Source organism: Amblyomma americanum, chromosome 10, assembly GCF_052857255.1.
Source record: "Amblyomma americanum isolate KBUSLIRL-KWMA chromosome 10, ASM5285725v1, whole genome shotgun sequence".
Lineage (NCBI taxonomy): Eukaryota > Metazoa > Arthropoda > Arachnida > Ixodida > Ixodidae > Amblyomma > Amblyomma americanum.
The window spans coordinates 12,856,917-12,880,851 of record NC_135506.1 but is presented as its reverse complement, the minus strand read 5'-3'; positions in this window follow the sequence as shown (position 1 = coordinate 12,880,851).

Here is a 23,935-nt window from a genome sequence, read left to right as displayed (position 1 = left end):
TTTGCAGTTTAACTTGTAGTACATGCTTTCTTTTCATTACAAGTTAAAATAGGTGACCTCTGCAAAAGCGTTCGTAATTCTCTGCTCGACAGAACAGGGCCACCAAGGTGCAACGGCAGATGAAGTGTGCAGAAATAAAGCTTCACAATAAAATTTAGCTGTGACTGTTGGCCATGTCTTCAACAGAGGCTCTTAACCCAAAAAAGCCCTGACGACCCTTGCCCTTTCTTTCTGTTCTTTCTGTCGCTCCACTCTTTCTTTCCCTCTTCTCTCCCTATCCCTTTAATTTCCGCTTGCCGCAGCTCAGGTGTTTCAAGCTTTTATAGCAGATGTCGCGGCTAGCAAAATCTTCTTCCTTTTATGTTTGTTTTTTAATAAACCACTAATATTAATAGTCAGTTACGGTGCCCACTTAGTGGAGCGCGCGACTCCTCGCGCCGTCGGCTCTGAAACGACAGCTGCAGACGTGGTTTCGCCCTTTACTGCGTAGTGCAGTACTAGGGGCGCCATCTGTCGCGGGGCTAGGGCACATAGTCCCCGTTTGATTTGGCCGCCACTCTCCAAATTATTGTTTGCATTCGCAGGGACCCGGAAATCAGAGCAATCGTCGATGAATCGCACGGGCAAAGAGGGGCTGCTGTTGCCTTATTTTGCCCAACGTTGCGAGCGCGTCGTCTGCTAGCCAAGCCGTAGTGCATTCAGGCCATGGTGGCGTCGACAGCACCGCGGTACCGTTCCATTTTGTTGTTGAACTGTAGTGAGCCAAATATGCATCGTAAACGTGGCAAACAGACGGCTTCGCCTCACCCCTGGTTTTCAGAATACAGTGAGCACATTAACACACTTTCAAAGTGCCAATTCACCTGTTTATTATTTTTTTTTTGCTCAAAACTAGGGTGCGTGCATTTCGGTTTTAACCGGAAAACACAGATGAACTTGCGCAGCTAAAAAAAATGCTACCGGTTAAAACCGAAAAGCGCCGGTTTTTGGACGTGTTGAGGATTGCCGACGACCGTGTTCGCTGAGAAACTATCCTACTTTTTCATTTTCAAATCTGAAATGCTGAGGAGACACTCACAGCAAACGGCGGATTTTCAAAGATGCGAAAAACGCCAGCAGCGGCTAGAGGAGGGGGGTGGGGTGTTGAGGGTCGTTCCCCTCCCCTCCGCATCAACTGAAAAACTCGTTTGCTTTTGTGCTGCGAAAACATGAACGACAGAAACAACCCGGCAAAGGCGCGGTCTTTCGTCTGAAAGGTAATTGAAAACAGAACATAAAACATACGCAGAAATGCGCAAGAGAAGAAGACAAATAAAGTATGCCGCTGCCCATGTCCCTTATTCGCACCAGGGCGACTGTTAAATTTTCGTACCTGAGTTCTACGCATTTAGTGTGCACTGGAATTCAAGTATTTTCTAAATCTGGCCCGGTGGGGACTTTCTCCTCTGCCCAATAAGAGTCCCTCTCGATTTGAGCTATAGTGGCGTGTTCCCTCGGTCCTTGGCGTGTTGCTAAGCTGGCTCAGCTTAATGCGCACCACCGGTCGCTTTATTAACAGATTTCGGAACGCCGCTCTCAGCAGTGAGCAGTCGTTTTCCGTTGCAACACTGCACGATTTGCGTTAAGGCAGAGATCCCGCCCACAACTTTCCGGCGGACTTGTCGCGCTGCGATTCGACCTTTTTTTTTTCAGCGAATTGCTCGCAAATGCAGATTTGCTTCGCGGAAATTCCCTCAGGAAAGTTGTAGCCACGATCGTTAAATGCAATCAGCCGCTATAACCATGAGGAAAACGCTGTGAAATTCAAACGACTTTTGCGAACTGAATTGAGAGCAGTGCGCAGTAATGATAAATACTGGCTGCTTCATTAGTCCCTCGCGAGGATGTTAGCATGAATAGCAGCTCCAGGATATGCGTTGCCCTTATATGGCCCTCTACACCTTTCTGACGTTCTCTGCATCTGATAGGCATTGTGACTGCCTGCCTATATAATCTGAGTCTTGCAATAAAAGAATAAATTATCACTAGCGCGTTGTCCCGCCTTTACCACTTGTGAACGTCATTATGTTGCGCTAATTGTTAATTGAGAGAATTTGCATCTCAAGGAAAAGAATTCAGAATCGGCATTAAACGAGAAACGGCAAGCGTCTTGCGCAGGCTCTGCCCTGCCGAACACCATGTCTCGCTGTGTCTTGCCAGGTATGCCTCACCTCTATGTCTTTTCTGCTATATGACTTGTCTTCTATGCCTATCGTGCTATATGGCTTGCTATGCCTGCCCTGCTATATGCCTCGCTGCCATGTCTATGCCGCTATACACCTTGACTGCTGTGTCTGTCCTGCTATATGCCTTGCCTGCTGCGCCTGTCCTGCTATATGCCTCGTCTGCTATGCCTTGCCTGCTATGTCAATCGTGATGATAATGATTTTTTATGGTGCAAAGGCATCTGTGACCAAAGAGCTCCACGGCACAAGGTTTTTTTGTTCTGCTCAAGCTGGAGCCAAAGACCCATTTCCCAAGCATTTCACCCTGGTCAAGCCGAACACCGGGCCAGGAAAAACTTGTATATCCATTGCGTCACCGGTGGGTACCCGGCGTCACTGGGGATCGAACCCCGCATCTCCCTCATGCGAGGTGGATGCTCAATTGAATAGGCCACCAATGCGGGGCTATGTCTATCCTGCTATGTGCCTTGTCTGCTAGAGCTCTCCCTTGTCTGCTATCCCTTTTCTGCTCGCCTCTGTCAGTGATCTCCAATAAGCCCTTCTCTGCGCCAGCCACGGCCACCATATTACCGCAGATTTCCTAAGCCCGTCTCCCCACTTCACCCTTTGCCGTGCCTTGCAACGCTTTTCTTACACCGGAATCCACTCTGTTATTCTAACGAACCATAATTTATCTCTTCTTCGCATAACATGCCTTCATGTCATCTTCCTCTTAGTAACTGTACCTGAGATAATGCTATCTTCTTTCTGCTCCTGCTATGCGGAGCCGCACGGCCGCACGCACTTCGCTGCAAGCATCCGCGCCGCCTCTCGAGCGTGTGGATCAGCGACAACAGCGCCATCTGCGCATCGAACCGGGCGTCTGCGTGCCGCGCATTGACGGAAGTCCTTCAAACACGAGCAAAGGGAACTGGGCCACTCGGTGGGGGTTTCTTCTTTTTTCTCCCGCTCTGGTCGCCAGACGGCAGCGAGCACATGCTGCGCGGTGATCCGCGAAGGATTCGGTGTGTATATACCGCGGGCCGCTGATAAGCAACGCACCTCCGGGCCTAGACTAAACGACGCTGATAGATCGCCCAATATGCGCCGCCGCAAATGGAAACGCGTGCAACACATACACGCACACGCGGGGAGAGCGATTCGTTCGGGGATCGCGTTTTGAGGCGAAAAGTGGCGCACGCGCGCTCCCGATTGTGTGTATATATACATGACCGTGCGAGGACTGAAGAGGCAAATCGCGGCGGCTTCTCTCTCCCTATGCCCTCTCTCTCGCATGCGCGCAGCCCCAGAGTGCCTCGACAAACAGCTCTGCTGCGCCGCTAACTAGACAGCGTCATGAAAGAAAAGAGAATTGGGGCTGAAGCGGCCTACCGGTTTTTCGACCCAAATCAGCTATGGAAGCGCCCGGAAGTTTCACCGCGGAGGACGTCGAACGGCGTGCAATGCTCCGACGCTGGTTTATAGACCGCGCGTGCGCAAATCGCGAACGTGTATATATGCGTACAGTGAAGAGCTACTTCCTCTTGAGTGTTTTTTTCGTCTTTTTCGTTGGTATAGTATACGTATAATAGCCCTAAATTGCGGCTAGAATAGTTAGACTCACGTTATCCGGCCAACGCTAAACACCAGCCGGGAGTCTATGGTGCGCCGTGATAGTTACGACTACCTGAAACCGTCTAACGTGCGCACAAATCTTAGTAAACGGGTAGTTTTGCATTTGGTTTCTATATACGGGATATGCAGTCGGGAGGCAAACCGTCCAACCCGTGCGCTGCTTGTTACGAAAACAGGCGCAGAAAGACTGGACAGAAAACAAGACAAGCCATTTCTTGTACCACGAATGTGAAAAAGAAAAAAAGAAGCTGCTTGTTGAGCAGTTTTGTTCGTACTTAATTTGTTCGTGCTCAGCAGCCAATCGCCATGGACACTATACTAAGCAAAACAAGTCAAGAGAATAGGCAACGAAGCAAGCAAAGCTGTGACGGTCGACGAAGAGGCGCAAAGCGTTGTAAGGTCGAAGCTGGCTGGATCGAGCGTCTAACACGGCAAGCCTTGGTTCCGTATACGGCTCGTTCACATAGGTAGCTGCTCGCCGCGCGACAGGTGGCCGCGACAATGCAACAGCGCACAGGCGCTTGAATGTGCGCGCCAGAATGGGAGGATGCCGCGGCGTAAGGTGCCACGGCGGGGTTGCTCAATGGCGCCACCTGTTGCCGCCGATGGCTACCCAAATTCATGCACCCCGCGCGCAAGGTGCCGTTATGCGGGGCAGCAAGTACGGCGACCGCGTACACGCTAGGTGGCGCGTATAAAAAAAAAAAAACGACGAGGGGACGGGAACTGAACGAAAGGGAATAATGGGAAAGAAATCCCCGGCATTCAGGCGAAGCCCTTTGTGAGCGTGTCCCAGCCCCGAGCGACGCGACTGCCATGTATAAGCAACGTTCAAGGCGTACACAGATGTTTGTGACCGTTTTCGGGGGTTGAATGGAGACGAAGGGTGGTGCGCGATTGCTGTTTCGTGGGCCTGCCCCTAAGTCGCCCCTGTGAAATGTGGGCTGCCGCATCTCCGCGTCACTGGGCGCGTATGCTAAAGGTTGAAAGCGGAAAGTTTTCGTTGCCGCATCGGTGAGCAGTTTGCACGGAGGGATATATGGGCACGTACACGAAGGCCATGTGACCCAAGGCGCTGAGAATGCAACGTATATATACCACGCCTCGGCATCAGTTCACGCATGCAACTAGGAAGGTCTGCGTACGGAAGCATGGTCGTGTAACGAAGCCTTGTATTGTACAACGGCTAGGTCGTCACTAATAACGGGAAGGTTTCACTTCTAATCATTAAGAAAAACATCCTAGGCCTTGTGCGCCAGCTTCTTCGCGAATCTAATTGAGCGTTCGAGCTCGTCTGGAGAACAATAGAAAATATCCTTCGTCTTTGTAATAGTAGATTACGCCACGTTAGTAGAAGTAAATGCAGGTATTCACATGACGTCACGGCAGCCATTTTATTGCCTAGCGGGTAGCTTCAGCAGGCAGAAGCAGGAGGCGACAACCCCTTCACTTATGCCGGAGGGCTTTTGCCGTGCTCCACAGAAAACAAAATGGCGGCCACAGTGACGTCATTGGATACTCGCTGTCTAGGACTTGCGGGTGAGCTTTGAAGAAGAGGAAGACGAAAGAATAGACGTAGAATGAATTTCTGTAGAAACTTCAGCCAGCTTTTCATTAGTTTACCCGCAATTTTTTTTCTTTCTGCTTTTGTCATTGGCTCAAGCAAAGCATTCCTCGCCCATGCATGGGCAGGGTCGGCCAACAGGCGCGGCTTGCGATATAACATCGAGCTTGAATCGCAGAAAATAAAGTGTTGTATTTTAACAGGAAAGAATGGCTTTACGCATTAAAAAAACGATTTGGTCTCGATCGTGTATCGATGAAAGGGGTTCGACGACGCCAGACTCTTCGGCGATTACGGCCTGAGCGACTCGCACATTTGCCCGTGGCACAGTTATGAAGGAGCTAGCTCTCCCATTAGTACCCGCCTGCGTATTTCTTCTTCTCCGTCACGTATTCCACGCTGCGTCTACAAGGGCTTTTAGCATAGCGGAGACTTATTGGCGTTTACGTTTGCAGTTTGATCGAACGTTTCCAGCACACGCGTAGTGGCATGGGTGGGGCCAGGTAGGGCCACTGCGCGTGCATAGCCGGCGTCAAGGAAAGGCTACGCTAATGCGTCTGCAGGATGCTAAAAGCCGGGAGTACTGGGCGGCGATCAGCGTTGTCTCAGATAGTCGTCATCTTGCTTCAGGAAAGCTGACCGCAGCGACCTCTGATGTATACGGAGAGAAGAAGGTGGCGTAAAGAGCGTTAAATTACCATAGCATGATCTGCGCATGCGCCAACCTTCCTCAAGCAGCGCATGCGCAGTTGGAAGGTGAAAGCGACGGCTGCAAGGGTACATTAGTGAGGGCGTAGGTACAGTTGGCTCTCCCTGTAAGCGGATTACACTCGTACATCGTACATCGCCCAAGGCTAAAATCTCTATTAATATGCAAACATGAATTAATCGGTGACAACGTTGCGAACGATGCGTCTACCCCATTTTTCTGCGTCCACAAAGACCCGGGGACCAGGCCTCTTCATCTTCTATACCCGTGAGAATGGAACATCTGTCACCCACAACGCAAAGAGCGCCAAGAAGACGCACACTCTTTCAAGTGTGCGGCGGGTAAAAAACTTCCACGATTCAAAGGCTGGGTCGGGAAAGGATTCCGTACTGGAGCAGCTAAGGGGGCCACGGGAGTGCGACTCAAATACTCACAATAGAGGGGCCATGGCGCGGAGTCCCGTTCAATATATGGCGCGTATGCAACGCAGCACCCAAGGCGCCGCCGAATCCCTTCAATGCTCCGAGCACGGAGGGGGACGCTCGAGGGGGGAACCCGCGTTGCGTGCACTGTGTTTCCTCGTGTGTTCTCGATGCGAGCGGGATCCCAACGCGTTCAACAACAAAGCGCTGTGTGCAGCGAGCGCTACAAGAGAAAAAGAAATATGAAGATAGGGTCAGCCGCCTATGCGTCTGCGTCGCCTTACCCGCCACCGCTGCCTATTCATCCGCGTATTCTACCAGTATATGCTCTGATCTTTATTAGATTATTTCCTATTCGTCATAGATTTAATTCACCCGCAACCTGTTCCCAAGAAGGTGACCTTCAATTCTCACTAAAGCTTTTCTCCGAGTTCTTCCAGCCACTCCTACACGCTACTGTTTTGTTGTTTCTGTAATGTAGTCTTGTTTATTTTTCCTCTGCCTAGCACCGAAGCTTGTCTTTATTTCAAGTTTTTCTTTAAGCTTTCTGAAATGCATATATTGAATTTTTGTATTTGTACGCAGCTTAGTTTACTTGGGTCCTTTCGGGACGAATCTGAAACCTTTCGGAAAATACTGGCAACCATACGAAGAGCCATTTAATTTTAGCGGAAAACGCGTTTTTAAGTCCCAGCATGGACATTCGCACGACGTGTGACGAGCGGAAGAGATAACTGGTTGCCTACTGGAGCGAAGTAGTGTCTTCTGTCTTTGCCTTTATTTGTTCCTTCCCATTACAGCACCAACGGAAGTACCAACAGAAGTACCAACAGAAGTACCAATGGGAGTGCCAACGGGTAGCACCAATGGAAGTGACGTGAGCCAATCATTCTCTGTACTTGAAGATTCCTTCACGTCATTTACAGCAAGGGTCAGCCAGGTTTAGGCGATCCTCCCATCACGCCCATCACGGCTTCCGCGTGTGGTCTACACACAGTCTATAGACTTCTACACTCTATTGCGTACCTAAATATATTTCTTTTTGTCTATTCATAGTCTATAGACAAAAGTCTACTAAAACTGCATGGACATAAATATATAAACTGTCTATAGACTGTGTATATGATTTGAATTGCCTATGGACTGTACTCTAGGGTTTATTTTAGAGAGTTTATAGACTTAGACCATATTAGACTTATAGACTTATACTTAGGCAGTCTCTAGACTGTCTAAATAAATTTTTGTAAGCGATGACGCCGATTCCGCGTAATCAAGTGCGACGCCACTCACTGCACCACATAAAGCAGTGCAGCTGTAGAGGAATGCGGTGACTAAGTCGGCGACGGCCCTTGCTTTCGCAGGACGAACAAAGGAGGCGCCCCGCGGACCGAACACGATCATTCCCCGAAGCGCGTGGCTATAGGGTGTCTCGAGTGACGAGGGCTCAAGGGTATATACCTACGACTGCGCACGCTTCCCTGCCGTTCACAGTGGGGGGACGCACATTTCTTGATTTACCACTGACGCCTGAAGATGTTGCGGAAACCTCAGCAAACAAGACGCATTTACACGTCTACTCTGGTAATATCGGAGTAGAGAAAGACGTGCGCTCAACTATAGTTTGTGTCTTGTAGTTACTACAGGCACATGCGCGCCTTCTGTGCGGAAGTTGCGCAAATTCTTAGGGCGTGTGGCTTCACATGCATTCTCGTCGTCCGGCGGAAATTATTCGCATCGTCCCTTGGAGATGCATCCTGTCGACTGCGCCACATTATAATAAATTGGTTAAAAACAGGGAAAAGGCGCAGTAACTAACTGCCTCACTGAGGGTGGACACCCGAACCGCATTGTGAGAGGAGGCCGAGAGAAAGAGTCGCTGAAGCGGAGGGTTATGGGCTAATTTCGTCCACCAGGGTTTCTTTAAAGCGCATCGACATATCAGAGCCCAGGGGCGTGTTTTGTGTTTCTCCTCCATCTAAATGCGGCCGGGGCTTAAATCTGTCGGCTTCGTGCTGAACAGCCGAACGCTGTAACCAATGATCCACCGCGGCGGCTCCATGCCAGATCTTGTCTGGCGCATCTCTGTGTCTCGTCTTTCCTCTGCACTGCGCGATAACAACTCACCCAGTTATCGATCTTGTTGATCAGGGTTTCTGGATCGAGCTTGATACAAGTTTAAGCACACGTTGTTTTCAACGAGAAACGTGGGTGGTCCGACAATAACGTCTGCAGTTTATATTCTACAGAACACAGTCCCTTTGAAGACGTCCAAGCCTCGCCCCCTTTCCTTGCGGCGGCGAGCATACAAGCAGGCAGAGCGGCATGCACTGCTCGCGTATAGCAACAGGGCCCGGAAGCGCCGACGCGGAAGGACGCACTTTTTCCTCCCCCGTCGTTGCCGAAACGCAGCGCGCGTTTGCGCTTGGTCGGCCGGCAGGGCCTCACGCGGAGGAGCCTTCCCGCGAACTTCCCCGGATATTCCGCGCGCTCGCTCCGCCTCGGCCGTTTTGATCCACTGTGTACTTCCCCGTGGTCCGCGGCCTTGATAGGCGCGACTGCTCGTCGCATATACGCTTCAGTTTTTCCCGCAGTTTTCTCAACTGCGCTCCATAGAACTGTTTGTTGTGGAAGGGGCGCTGATGGCCAGGGAAGAGCTCTACACTTCGTTTGCCGCGGCGGTTGGAAAAGTCTGGGATTTTTAGGCGTAGCGCAATCACCGAGCTTGGTCGCCGGCGCTTAGGAACGCAACGGCGAGTGCAGTGTAGGAACAATAGACGAACTCATTATGAATGAAATGGCGCGAACAGACGCTTCAATAAAGGAGGATAATCGCATGACGAGCGCCATCTTCTGATCCTTCTCTTCTCGGGCCCGGCGCTCGTCCTGTGATTCTTAACCTCTTGGGTCTAGCGATCGCCTCATGATTTCGGTCTCCTTATGGTCGGACATCGTCCATTGATTCCTATCGTGTTGTGGTCAGTGATTGCCACAGGAGTCTTGTGGTCGGCACTCGTACTGTGGTTCTTTTCGTGTGGTCGGAGCTTGCCCCTGCGGTTCTTTACTTGTGGCTAGTGGTTTTCCAGTGACTCAGCTCTTTTTTTGGTCGGCGATCTCTCTGTCATTCTTCCCCCTGTTGTGATCGGTGTGTTCGCGCGGTTGATTCTACAATGGACCCCGTGCAAACTGCAGCGGATTACTTTCAGAAGGACGCTGCTAATGCGGGAGAAATCACGGTGCACGCTGGATGCGCGAGACCGGTCGCACAGCGGCGCAAAAGAGAAGGAAGACGGCGTGAAAGGCTCGCCAGGAGGCAGAGGGAGAGGAGGAAAGGACGTTGCGATGTGCACTGCGCCGTCGGCAAGGAATTTCGCGCGCTGCTTTCACAGGGACTGTCCGGTCACCGTTGCGAAGCCTCGGACGGGTCAGCCGAGGAAGGACGTGCTGGACGTACACATACCCCTTTCCCTCGTGCTCCACTTCCGCTCTGGTTACTCCTCTCGCGTCTCCGGGCGTCTCTCCGGGCGTCTCTGAACTGTACCGCGACGTTCTTCTTGCGGGCGCGTTCCCTGGCGACGCCTTCGTCTCTGTGTTTTGTTTGTACCGCGAATCGCTTCGGAATTTAGTGTTGCGGGACAGAAGAGTATAAGCGCACGTACCGCCGTAATTCAACACCACCGCGGCCATTTAAAGACCCAAGAATGACGTCTAAGGGGCTGGGAATCAAAATCAGTCAGCCGATCTACGCCTTCTTTCGCAAGGGGAAATTTAGTCAAGCGAAGACTCGTTACCGTCACCAGGAAGTGACAGCACGCAGAAGGAAAAACGCAGCGTTACGTGCTCGCCGCCCTCTCCCTCTACGCATCGAATGACTACTAAACCATGGTAGTAAACGAGGTGCTTTTTTTTTTCTTTACCTATGGCTGAGTCCGTGTCCCACACACGCTACTTTTCCGACCGAAAAGATTGCTGTCTAAAATTACTCGCCTCGTGTTGACTTGAGAGCTCTGCTAGCCGGTTGCGTTACACATCAAAATCAAGAGCAACTAGCGAGAGAGAGAGGACGATGTCCTTAATACAACTCGAACTCTGTCGTTAAGAATCTAGGATAGCCCTAACGCTCTCAACCAGCGCTTCCTGGTGGAAGTGATGGAATGAGCCTATCCCCGATAGAGGACGGTTTAGAGAGCGAACTAAACTTCACGATAAGGTAAGTGCAATCAAGAAGAAGAAATGGGCTTGGACAGGGTGTGTATAATGCAGAGGAGGCATAACCGGTGGCCCGTTAGAGTAACAGAATGGATTCCAACGGATGGAAGACATACCGTTATAAAAATGGTCTATAGAGAGTCTATAGACTTTTATAGACTGTATTGCCTTCCTGTAGATGTTTATTTTTTTTCTAATCATAGTCTATAGACTGTTTATAGACAAAAGTCTACTAAAAGTGTACGGCCATAAATATATAGATTGTCTATAGACTGTCTATAGAATTTATATTATCCATAGACTGTTCTCTAGGGTTTGTCTATAGAGAGTCTATATACTTTATACACAGAAGTCTGCGGACAGTCTATAGACTGAGTAAAGACGTTTTGTAAGGGATAGCCAGGGGTATCGCGGAGAGTCAGATAAGCTTGACTGAGATTTGAGGAGAGGGATGGCAGCAGCTGAGGAAGGAAAAGTCTAATTTGAGATTTATGATCGAGGCGTTAGTCCTAGAATGGACGTACCAGACCAGTGACAGTGATTAAAATGATGACGATGATGATGGTGATGATTAAACTACGAGAAGGCTTTAATGCGCAGTTGCGCTTGGATCAGGCAGGAACAAATAGCAAGGGCGAGGTTTTTAGACCTCCGCCATCACCCGCCTCGGTGGCTCTGTGCAGCTGGCGTTCTGCTGATGAGACCAAAGTAGCGGCATCGAATCCTGCAGCCACTGCGACCGCATTTTGATGGAGGAAAAATGCAATATCTACAGAGCGGCGCTCACTGTCAATGCGCTTCAAAGTACCCCAGGAGGTCGAAATTATTCCGGAACCCACTACTATACAGCCACGGTGATTATGGCGTCGCTTTCTGACCGCGCGCTGTTTACAGACTTTGAACCAAACAGCCCACTACAGCCATAGTCGTGATATTGGTATTCTTACTTGTTGGGCTTCTACACAAGGATAAAAGGACCGAAGCCCAAAAATATTCTAAGGAGGATTACGATACTCCCTAAGGCGAAATCTGAGCGCAGCTCCGTTGGTGTCTAACGCTCTGCGCGCTCATTGTTTTGCTTTGCTGGGTCATCAGCACAGCTGGCGACGATGTTAGTTCGATAGTAGTGCTAACTGAAGAAGACGGCGATGTGCAATGCACAGCGCGCGAATGTGTTGCAGCTCAACACGGGGTGTGACTGGCTGCGGAGATAACCTAGGGCTCTCGCGCAGTGGCCAGCGAAGCTGATCGGTTCGCGGCGCCGAGGGTTCGAATCCCAGTTCCGGCAATATTTATGGTTATTTACTTTCGGTTAGGTTAAGTTAGGTTAGGTTAGGTTAGGTTAGGTTAGGTTAGGCTCGGCTCAGCTCAACTCACGAACGAGCGCTCAAGAGCTGCCCTCAAGAAGACACGTCATGTAGTTTCGTTTTCCTGCGAAGCTATATAGCGCCAGGAGGAGTCAGCGTTCCTAGCCCCCCGATTCCAGCAAAGGCACCGCAGCCGGACATGCCTGCTACTGAGGACGTCATGTTGTAACGCATGGGCGCGACGAGAGCTGCGCAGAGGAAGGACAAAGGAGGGCGGGGTCCGCCTGGCGTCGCTGCCATCGCCGTGCACGCTTCGGCGCCAAGGAATTCCTCGCGCCATGGAGACGGCCTTCTCTAGGCCGGACGCCGCTCGCAAAGCGGGTCGCGCGCGAGAGGGGGACAACGCCAGACGAGAGAGAGAGAGAGGCGGCTCCCATTCGAACGCGTCCTTCCTGCAAGAGAACGAGCACGCGAGACAAGCGAAAGCAAGCAATGCCCACAGGCCGGAGAGGAACAGGTGCTCCGAAAGTGCGTACGCAGGGAGTCCAATTGGCCAACATGACAAAATCGGAACGACTGAACGCGCGGGTTACGTGCTCTGCATACCGCGACCTCAGTTGCAAAATCAACTCGTCGGCTTTGCCAAAAGTAACCGAACTGCTGTGACCCCGGAAAAATGTGGGCCGGGGGAGACTCTTCTGTCACTGTGCCCTCTTAGGCTGCGAGGGTAATCTCCGTGGCTTTTTGCTGCGCCTGCACCATGTCTGGCTTCTCCTAGGTGACAATTTAAAAAGTTTTTGCATAGCGCTATCCGTCAACGCACATGCGAAGAAGGCTCTGAGGCAGCAGCCCTTACAAAAATGACCTATACACAGTCTATAGACTTCTTAAAGACTCTATTGCCTTCCTATAGATATTTATTTTTGTCTATTCATAGTCTATAGACAAAAGTCTATTAAAAGTGTATGGCCATATATGTATAGATTGTCAATAGACTGTCTACAGGATTTGTATTTCCTACAAACTATTCTCTAGATTTTGCCTATAGAGAGTCTATAAACTTTATAGACAGAAGTCTATGGACAGTCTATAAACTGTCGAAAGAAATTTTTGTAAGGGAGGGGCGCCTGCAGCTGGCCTGCAGCTAGGGCCTTGGGGCTATATGCACATGCTCACTGGCGTATAGCGCTACGTTTAAATTGCTGTTGGTTTCCTCTATGCTAGAACTTTAATTAGCCTCCCGACTGTATGAGAAGCGCAAAGCGGTGGTTACTTTTGGAAGAGACGCAACCTAGTATTATGTTACTAGACAGCTTGTTGGACATGCAGCAAACAGTACGACGAAATTTCGCCTGCTCAGGCATCGAATAAAAACTAACAATCTCAACCATTGACCAAGTCTCAGACGATGAGACATGGCGCTTCATGGCGTTTCGGAGTCCATACGTCTCGTTTGTTCGCAAGTGTTCGACGCGTCATCTTTAAAGAGCTACCTTGCCGGTGGTAGAGGGAGTACGCATAACTCAGTACAGAACGCATTTCACGTTGGTTTTAGCGCCATGCATCGCGTGAGCAAACTGGTATGAAACGCTGTGTGAAGTTGTAGTTTATTTCGAAGACACCGCAGGCACAACGTCTGCAGCATTGAGGAATGAGATGAAGAAAAACTGAGTGCATTTCTCCTGGATTTCAGGGAGCGTTGAAGCAGAGACTTTTGTGTAAGATAAAACAGTGACTGAAGGGAAATGTCCCTTATAAAAAAGGTCTATAGACAGTCTGTAGACTCTATTGCCTTCCTATAGATATTTCTTTTTGTCTATTCATAGTCAATAGGCTGTCTATAGACAAAAGTCTACGAAAAGTGTATGGCCATAAATCTATAGATTGCCTATAGACTGTCTGTAGCATTTGTATTGCATGCAACTGTTCTCTATAATTTGTCTATAGACTTTACAGACAAGTCTACGGACAGTCTATAGATCGTCTAAAAAAATGTTTAAGGGGTAACACATTAATGCGTCATTGTAAAGCACGAGAACCTATCGTTTGTGTGGTCTTGCAACTTGCGTCACATCAGGACGTATTCGCGTCAAATTCATAGCTCTGTCGAGGCATAGGAGAATTTGGCGAGCTTCGAAAGTCTCGCAAATATTCTTAGTCGGGAAGACATGTGCAGTACAGGGCCAAATATAGAAAGAAAACAACCGTAACACGTTCAAAATGCTCCTTCCTCCATGCCTTTACATGAGCAGTGCTAAACCTCAATCATAAGTTTCATAATCATGAACACTGCAAACAAATAAATCACACCGTTATAAAAATGGTCTATAGGCGGTCTATAGACTTCTTATTGACTCTATTGCTTTCGTACAGGTATTTCCTTTTGTCTATATATACATAGTCAACAGACTGTCCATAGAGAAAGTTTACTAAAAGTGTATCGCCACAAATCTAAAGACTGTCTATAGGATTTCCATTGCTTGTAGACAACTCTATATGACTTGTCTATAGAAACTCTAAAGACTTCATAGAAAGCAGTCTACGGGCAGCCTACAGACTAAAGAAATTCTTGTAAGGGCAGGCTTCTTTGAATAATGCCTGCTAGGTGCTAGTTGCGGACACGTTATTTAAAGATCGATTGACCAATATTTAATAGCAGAGCGCTTCTGAAGCCAAAAGACATTGCACACCGAACACAAGGCTTCTTTGGCACTGTGTGCCTTCCCTTTGGATCTCACCTTAGAGTACAAGCGCACACGTGGCCAGGAGCACTGGCACCCAAAAGGAAGATTCAGTGACAATGCAGGCCATTCTCGTCTCAGAAAACATTCCGCTTCCAAAATTAGACGGAACTTTGCCGAGGTTCGCAACACAGACTTAGCGACGTAGTCCTCAGTCCGGAAAGGCCCCCATACCGTAAAGGAAGAGCTGCCGATCCTTTTGAACCCGCCAGGAGGTTCAGCATTTTGAAGTATGTCAGAAGTTGGCTACGCAAGTGGCGAGCAGCTGGTGATCGCCGCTTCCATTTCAGTCCTTGGACGGGAAGTGCGATACGAAATGCAAAACAGGCATTGAGGAACGTAAGGCAAAAACGGACGAACGAACCACCACACTCAGTTGGTCGTTTCTGTCGTAGCTTCGCAAAGAAAGACACGCCGCCTCGTTTTGGCTGCATACAAGGGGTCGTTTGTTTTGGGCCGCGTCGATCGTATGCGCCCTTAGAAAAAAAGCGAAGCGAGCGGCGGCACTCGACTCAAAAGGAGTCGGCCTCAGCCAAAGGAGTCCGCGCTCTTCCTGAACAAACGCCAAGAACTCGGCCGGGACCTCCTCCTCCTCCTCTCCAGCCAGGCGGAAGGAAGTGAAATCGCCAGAAGGGCTAGCGTGTCTCGGCCTTCGCATTCCTTTCCCTCGCGGCAGCTGCACCGCTTCTTGTTTACCCTTTCTGCCCGTGCCTTCGGGGAATTCTTTTGAGTTATCAAGTCTAAAAAAAAAAAATCCGGACTATGTTTCCTTCGCGAAGCTGGACGCACCAACGCGAGCAGCCATCGTGTCGGCCCGCGGAAGTGGCCGCTCTTTAAACAATCGCCTCGCAACAATGGAGGTTGGGCTGCCGGAACACTGAGAGAGCGAAGCCACCGTAGCGGCGGTCTTCTCTTGTAGTGTGGCAGCGCACAGTTTGCCCTTGGCTGAAGAATGTGTTTATGGTCGAGACACACCACTGTTGTCCGCTAACGTCACGCAAGCTGAAGCGCGGTCCCCAGGTCCAACCGGACACTTGTGCTGAGCCGGAAACTGAAACGAGGCAGGAAACATTGTCAGTGGTTTAATGCCAAGAAGGGCGGGGAACTGAATCTGTCCTAGATATGCAAGGGCGCAGAATATCGGTGACAAACTCCGTCTGAAAAAGCCGCACGTGTCAGCGGCATCTGCCACAGAATTTGGCGCCCAACGTCGGGACAGATGAAATGCTAAGAAAGCAACCAAGAGGCCTCCACTAGCGCCCCCAGTGTAACCAGAAAGCGCAATAAACACTTCGTCAATGATCTCTGTTAACCGATATCGTTCTGCTGAGCATAGATGGGCTTATTTTTTTTCTTGGATTTTAAAGAACTGTTTTGCCTGGAAGAGGTTAGCGGGTTACGGCCACAGACAATGCCTAGCTTGCGCTGACAGCAGTGTGGAGCGGGCGCAAATGAGTTTTCCCGTATTGCGCCCTGCTTTTGAACTTCCGCGGTGCATTCCGTTACACGGACATTCAGGTGCAAGAATACCGTGGTCACGTGTCGTGAGAGCGCGCTTGTCCGCGGGCATTCCGGAAGCAGCGCAGCGAACCCCGGGACGTCCCCTCCGAACGCCTGCTTGAGACACAGTCCTCCCCCGCCAGGCGCTCCGCCGACCGACTGACCGCGTTTCCTGGCCGAAGCGTGACGGCTCTGCGTCGTCCTCTGCCGCAAGAGAAGCCGGCGAGAAGGCGCAAAGCAGAACGGCCGGGGGAAGGAGGCGCCCGTTGCGACGGCGGCGCCATCTTGGAAATGGAGCGGCGGCCCGCAAGGACACTGGGCGTCCTTGCCAAGGACGACTGCGAGGCGCCTGCGCGCCAAGGACAAGCAGCAACGCGGAGCCGATCACTGCCTGGAGCGCTGGCAATGAGTGTTGTGCCCCGTTACCTGCGTAAGCGGACAGTACAGGCCGTTGTTTCGTCACCGGCAACCTTTCGCAAATGATACCCTTGCCCAATTAAAGCCGATCGGTCTTCACTTCCTTTTTACCTCAGGTGCACTACGTCTCATTCAGGGCGTCGGGCACACTGAAAGGTCACTCTGGGCGTTAGCCACTACCCGCAGCGGTGGCTGAGGTGTTCTCGGCGGCTACTAATCCGGAGCACCCGGGTTCGAACCCGACCGCGGCAGCCGCGTTTCGATGGAGGTGTGGTGATGAAAACTTTAACAGACACGGGGGAGTTTAGGACACGCAGGTCCTTGGGCCCCCGCACGGCCCCACTGCACTCAAACGTTCATGTCCCGGAGGCTCATGACGCTGGCAGCACGGCCTGTGGCGATGGCTTGCTTGGCCGGGTCCTCGGAGCGCAGTAGGGTCTCCCAAGCCTCCCAAGTGGTAAGGTGCTCCAGGCCCCGCGGGGGAGGATCCGCCGGGCAGAGGAAAATGATTTGATCGAGAGTGGCTTTGGGGAGGTGGCAGAGGGTACAGGAGGGGCTTGTGTGGATTTGGTGAGAGCGAGAGCGCATATAAGGGGAGGGTAAGGTGCGTGTTTGGAGCCGCCTCCAAAGTGTCTGGTGATAATTGTCGAGGGAGGGATGAGGTGGGGGGTAGAGCCGACGCTCGTCTTTGCAGACCTGCGTCAGTTCACTGAATGAATGAATGCGCTCCCGTGAGAACCCTAGATCGGAGGCCGCCGGTGCCCTGTTGAGAGAACCTCGGGCTAAACGTTGGCAGCCTCGTTTCCGGGATTCCCGGAGTGGGCAGGCACCCTACCAGCGCCATATGGCGGGGCGGGTGTGCGGCGAGGGAGTTCAGTATGCGAATTGCAGGGACGTGAATTCTACCGCAAGCAAGATTTAGTATGGCACTTTTAGAGTCCGATAGTATATACCGGGCCTCCGTGCGCGTGATGGCTAGGGCAATGGCGGTCCTAGCCATTCGATGGAGGCGAAACGCAAAAGCGCCCGTGAGCTGTGCGATGTCAGTGCACGTTAATGATCCCCAGGTGGTCGAAATTACTCCGCAGCCCTCCACTATACGGCACCTCTTCCGATCTTCTCTCAGTCCCTCCTTTATCCCTTCCCTTACGGCGTGGTTCGGGTGTCCGCCGAGATGTGAGGAAGATACTGCGCCATTTCCTTTCCCCAAACACCAATCTTTTTTTTTTAGCCGCCCTCATCATGCCACTGGTATTGAATATTGAACTTTAGTTGTAATTCTGTCTTCAAGTTTTCGTGGACCACGGGGAATGTGTACAGCAAAAAAAGGCGCCCACGTTCACTGTCATCCTAATAGGATAGCGCCCCAGCGAACCGTCGTCACTGCCTTGACGTAATACGATGCATAATGTCTGTGCTCTGGAAGCAAAGGATGCCACTTATGTTTCCTTATTGCCAGAGCGTAGAATTAGTGCGCTGCAAGACTGTTCATAGAACGCTGCATCTGCAATATGTCTTTCGCAGCACTCCCGAGAACAGTGGTTCAGAAAGCTACATCGGCTTAAGTCCATTTCTTAGCCGTTGCAAGTTGCTAAGCAAGGCAAAGGTATCTACCATTTATCGGGGACACCGTAGTAAGGGCTCTTGTGCAAGAATACATTATACCTCTAGAGTACGGATGCACCGGGGCAGGTAACGGACCGTAAACTTATAGGCATGTCGCGGTTATGCTCACACCAATGCATTGCCGCGCTGGTTGCACGACTTGGAGACAGCCCTGCGCTACCCGAAGAAACACAATCTTGATCTTCGCTTCAGTTCTCAGGATCTGAATGAAACGGCAGGTCTGCTCCGCTTGGTTGCGCGGACTCATACGTATTATCCGCCTTCCGAGAATACCTCTGAAGCCTAACGTATGTCCATTGTTTTAGACATGCAGCTTTTCCAGCAGCCGCTTTAACGCAACAGCGTCAAGACCCGTTCCGCAAAAAATCCGGCATCGGCGACGTGAGCGAAGAAACGGCCGGGGTAGAGATGCCCAAGGTGGCCACCCTGTGGCCACCTTGGGGCACAAGATTCTGCTCGGCCTCACGCAACCCACCATGGTCAAAAAATGGGCCGACCTCGTGTCCTTGTAATGTCATCCTAGGTCGCGTGCCCTTGTGGTGTCATCCCAACCTGCCCACCGGATTGTGAGCAAACTGTCCACCGTAGCGGGTGGTAGTTAATATAATGATCGGTCGCGAGAGGTTGCTCGGAATGAGCAACCTGGGTCTCTCAAGCTCCACCGGTGACAGCACCTGACGTCACAGGGCAGTGGCTGCACCACTGCGCCAGCGGTTGTTAGGAGAACTGCCAGCGATATACGAATATAAAGACGGGATAACCAATTCCGCATATATGGGCATTAACCCATTAACCCTGCCGCGTCATACCCGTCATGAAGCCTGTTTTGCGGCAGATGGTGGCACACTTCTTTGGGCACCTTCTCGTTATAGCCTCTTCTTGTTCAGGTACCAGAACTTGCAGCTAGGTAAGATCGTACTTTTCCATGTACAGTGAGCAGAAATGCCGGTCCATCATTTTGTAATGAATAAAGTATTTCACTGAAAACTCCGAAAGTTCTATCTTATGCGAGTTGTGCAAACCGACGACATCCCTGTGTGGTCTTACTGTGCCTGTTCCTTAACAGTCCTTAGAATAGAGTCAACGCATTTCTGTAGCAATGTTCTACGGATGCAATGTTGAATAAATATGAGAATTTACTTTGAAGTTGAGTGATTGCGATTGTCGTCAAGCTCGCGCTTGATATTTTGTCCTTACCCAAGGAACCGGTGAGCCTTTTGGGCAATTAAGTCTCGGGATTTCATCCCCCTTCATTTAATTACGGCTAAAGCAAGCAGGATATCTAGCCTTCCCTTCACTGTGTGTCCTCCGTAATCCTTGGCCAGCAACCCAAAAGCCGCAGTTTCCGCTTTAGTTCTAAGGATCACCGCTTACATTCCCTCGAGCCTACAAGACACAGCTGAGGGGTAGCTCGCGGCCGGACTGGCGGCGCCACCTGGCCGCGACCGCGGGCATCCTCTGGCGACCGGCCTTGCATTCGCAACAGCCGTTGCGTCACGACGCTGTCCCCGTTACAGGCCGCCGTAAATCGCCTATGCATCAAGGGCTGCTGCCGCTTGCACTGCCGCTGCCGCCTTGATAGCGGCCGAGGGTGGGCGGCACGCAGGAAAAAGTTTGCGCGCCTGCGATTTACGAGCGCGCATTCTCTTCACAACCGACAATCATGAGAGCTCGCCAGAAGCGCGCGCGCTCACTCGGTGGCCGAGAGAAGACCGGCGCGTACTACCACTGCGTGCCCCCGTCCGTGGCTAGGGTCCTTGGCACAAAATCCACGCGTGCGCGCCACAGGGCCACGGGGCGGTCGACTGCGGCTTTGCGGTAAATGGCGGCCCTGTACGGGCCGTAATAATCCCTTCCGAAGAAGCGTTCCCTGCCGGCATGCGCGCTGCGTGCCTCTACGCGCGAGCTCTTGGAATTCTCGTTGGAAGGACGCGTTCGTCTGGCATTCCTTTTGGCTCGCTGTCCGCATTCCTGTGCGCTGTTCAAGGCGCCAATGTCAAGGCTCAGTGCGACCTAATCGGGTCAACACACAAGAGCTGCACACTGGTGCAGCTCTTGGAACAAAGGGCGAAGAGGCCATGTTCCAAAGTGAGACTGAACTGCACCGCATCACCGGCCAATGACGCAGGCTACGGTGGAACACAGTGGAGAACTGTAGATTAGTTGCGTTCAGTTCATTTTCAGTACGACGCAACCTGGGAGCGAGACCGCGAACCCAGTATGCTAGTAAACGTCGGTAAACGTCGAGTAAACGTCGAGTAAACGTCGGCCACCTGCATTGTGATATACAATGTTCGCATTTGCCGCTGCCGTCTCGAGCGGTGCTCCTAAAACGCCCTCAAGTATGACTTAGGTTACACATTTAGAGCGAGTGACATAAAAAAGGGCTGTAATAAAGTAATCAATACGGCGAAGAAAATTCCACGCCCTTTGAAACGTTAAAGGGCAGTAGTTTTCTGCGGATGTAACGAAACAAAGTCAAAAAACAAAACTGTTTCTTATTTCATCCTCACCTGAACTTCTGCTCAACTAGGTTAACTGTTGGTGCCACTTGTTGCGTATAGTTCCGAGGCACGAGTGACCGCAAGGAGAGTGCGTTGTCGTAGGGTACAACAAGCGATTGCAACTCCCTACATTTTGTTTGGTTTATGGGGGTTTAACGTCCCAAAGCGACTCAGGCTATGAGAGACGCCGTAGTGAAGGGCTCCGGAAATTTCGGCCACCCGGGGTTCTTTAACGTGCACTGACATCGCACAGTACACGGGCCTAGAAAATTTCGCCTCCATCGAAATTCGACCGCCGCGGCCGTGATCGAACCCGCGTCTTTCGGGCCAGCAGCCGAGCGCCGTAACCCCTCAGCCACCGCGGCGGCACTTCCTACATTTACAGTCAACGATGTACCACGTCAATTTCCATACCACTGCTTCACTGAAGAGAAAATGGTAAAGCCTGCAGCAGGCTTCCTTTCAAAATGAGCGCTTCAGCAACGCGAGGAGTGCACTGTCGCCTTCAGCTTTCTAGATTTCTGATGAAACATTCGGAAACAGCAGCTTCGAGCACAAAGATGAGTATACTATCAGCATGAAATGAATAGCCGCGTGCTATGCGACACATGAGCTCACGACAAATCAAGAGTCATGCCGGTGTGCAAGGATAAACAAGGGGTTTCAGTGTACACGCTAATCTGTATATTCTACGCGTGCAAGTAACGAGAATGATTTGCCTGAATCAATTAAGCTCAGTAAAATTCAGCTTGTATCAAGCCTTCCGAGCTCCACGTCGTCGCCATTAATAGCATCCTTGCTGCGCCACTCACATAATCCTGTCGACTGCGCCACAAACAATACCCTGTTGACTGTGGCACAAAAATTCAGGTTTTTTTTTCTTTTCGGCTCATGACTATGATTCTTACCCCCAATGACGACATTATTAGCTTCACTTTCAAGCGTATATTTGCATAAAGGCAAACTGTATACAGTAAGATGCAGTTATAGACAACTATAAGGCAGTGAGCCTTCTGATCGCTTGGTGAAAACACTAAGGTCCCACATTGTCTGAACTGGTCTCGCACTCAGCATACCCCTATTTGCCCCCTGCCCCACCCGCCTTGGCCGCGGCACACCAAGCTCAATACAGCGTCCGGCTGCAGGGAATTGTCACCCGGGACCTACATAGTGGACCATCTTGGTAGGTGACTAACGCAGGTCGTGGGGACCAGCGTCGCATAACAAAAGAGCTCAAGACACACCCTTGAGAGCTCTCTACCGCAAACACTTGGACAGCCCACTAAAGGCAGTATAGAACCTGCATCGAGTGAGCAAGAGGACAGCACCCCTGCCTTCGAGTCCAGGCCTGTACAGAACAGGTCGTAGATGATGGCATGTGAACCCATGCTAACCCTTGCGTACCAGTTCAATAGTATCATTAGGTTTAGGTCCCCATATGGCATCGGAAGCAGTTTATTCGTTCGTTCCCAACGTACTCCCAATGTTCGCGTTGCCTGTGGCTTGTGTACCACCCGCATGCCGCTGTGCGGGCATCGAACTCCACAGAAAGGTACACGCACATTCACCGGTGACGCGGTCCAATTAAAAATACGAAAAGAAACGCAATTTCAGGGCAGACAGGATGAAGGGTTTTGAGATGATGACGAAATGGCGCACTTTAGAGGAACTTGCCAGAAAGGGAAGCAAAGAAGCAAGGCAGCGTTTCCGAAGACATTCCGCTCTTGGTCGCTCTATCACGGGGAACGTGCTTGGGTGTCTTTTCCTGCTTATATAGGAAATCTAGGTTCCCAGCTGGAGGACATCTGCGCCGAGCGAAAAATCAGTGGCTTCGGCTCTGGATTACAAAGTCCTCGCGCCTACACTCTAAACAGAAAGGAGTAGAAAGACGGTAAGTTGTCCTCTATAGTGCACTCTTTTCTAAATGGGAGTGTTCTATGGGACAGCTTACTCCCTTTTTTACTCCCACGTAGGCGTATTCATGTTTAGGGTGTGCAAGGCGGACGCTGCAGCGAAATTTTCACGCATGTTTTCAATGAGGCCCAATCTTTGTAGCATGCGGCGCGTGCGGTCAACGATGCGAGAGCCAAGCTATACTAGGTAGTCGCCTGCTATGAAGAACGCACTACTTGACCGGGACCTAGCAGCAAAACTCCTCTCGTTGGTCAGCGCAACATACCATGCTTCGTAAATACGAGAACCGCTTTGTGCGTCCCCTTTGGATTGCAGTCATTTGGCAAACTGCTTCCCACGTAGCCTTATGTCATCGTGTGCACATATGTGTACACAAGTTCTTTTGATACGACTTTACCTAGTGTTTGCACGCACTGCCGCGAATGACTGGAGTTTGCATTTCTAACCTTTACTGAGAAGCAGCGCAGAACGATAGCATCGAAATGAATGCACAAAACCGCTTTTAAGATGGACGCCTTGGAGTTTCACGTAAGCACCAGTGTGCCTCTGGCGAGTTTCGTTTGGTGCTGTTTTTTATAAGCTGACTCATTTAAATACTGGCTTGTTCTTACAGTATAATCGATAGCCTGAATGCAGTTTAGAGTCAAGATGTGTCCATATCAGGACCCCCGAAAAAATTCCGTGATCAGGAAGGGCGGAATTTTCGTTCCTAAGCAATCCCGCTCTGTACAAAAATCTTTGAAAAAAATCTGAAAATTTATATCCCAATAAAAAATCATTATTGGCTGAAAAGGATCATTCATTCGCTTGGCGTTCTAAGGCAATAACACAGGTATATCGAAAACGAAATTCGCTCAACTTGTCCGCCTTAATCGAACGGACGGGCTGCGCCAGAGTTCTGAACCCGCGGTGACGATAATGATGATGATGATAATTGCTTTTGGGGGAAAGGAAATAGCGCAGTATCTGTCTCATATATCGTTGGACACCTGAACCACGCCGTAAGGGAAGGGATAAAGGAGGGAGTGAAAGAAGAAAGGGAGAAAGAGGTGCCGTAGTGGAGGACTCCGGGATAATTTCGACCACCTGGGCATCTTTAACGTGCACTGACATCGCACAGCACACGGGCGCCTTAGCGTTTTGCCTCCATCGAAACGCAACCGCCGCGGTCGGGCTCGAACCCGGT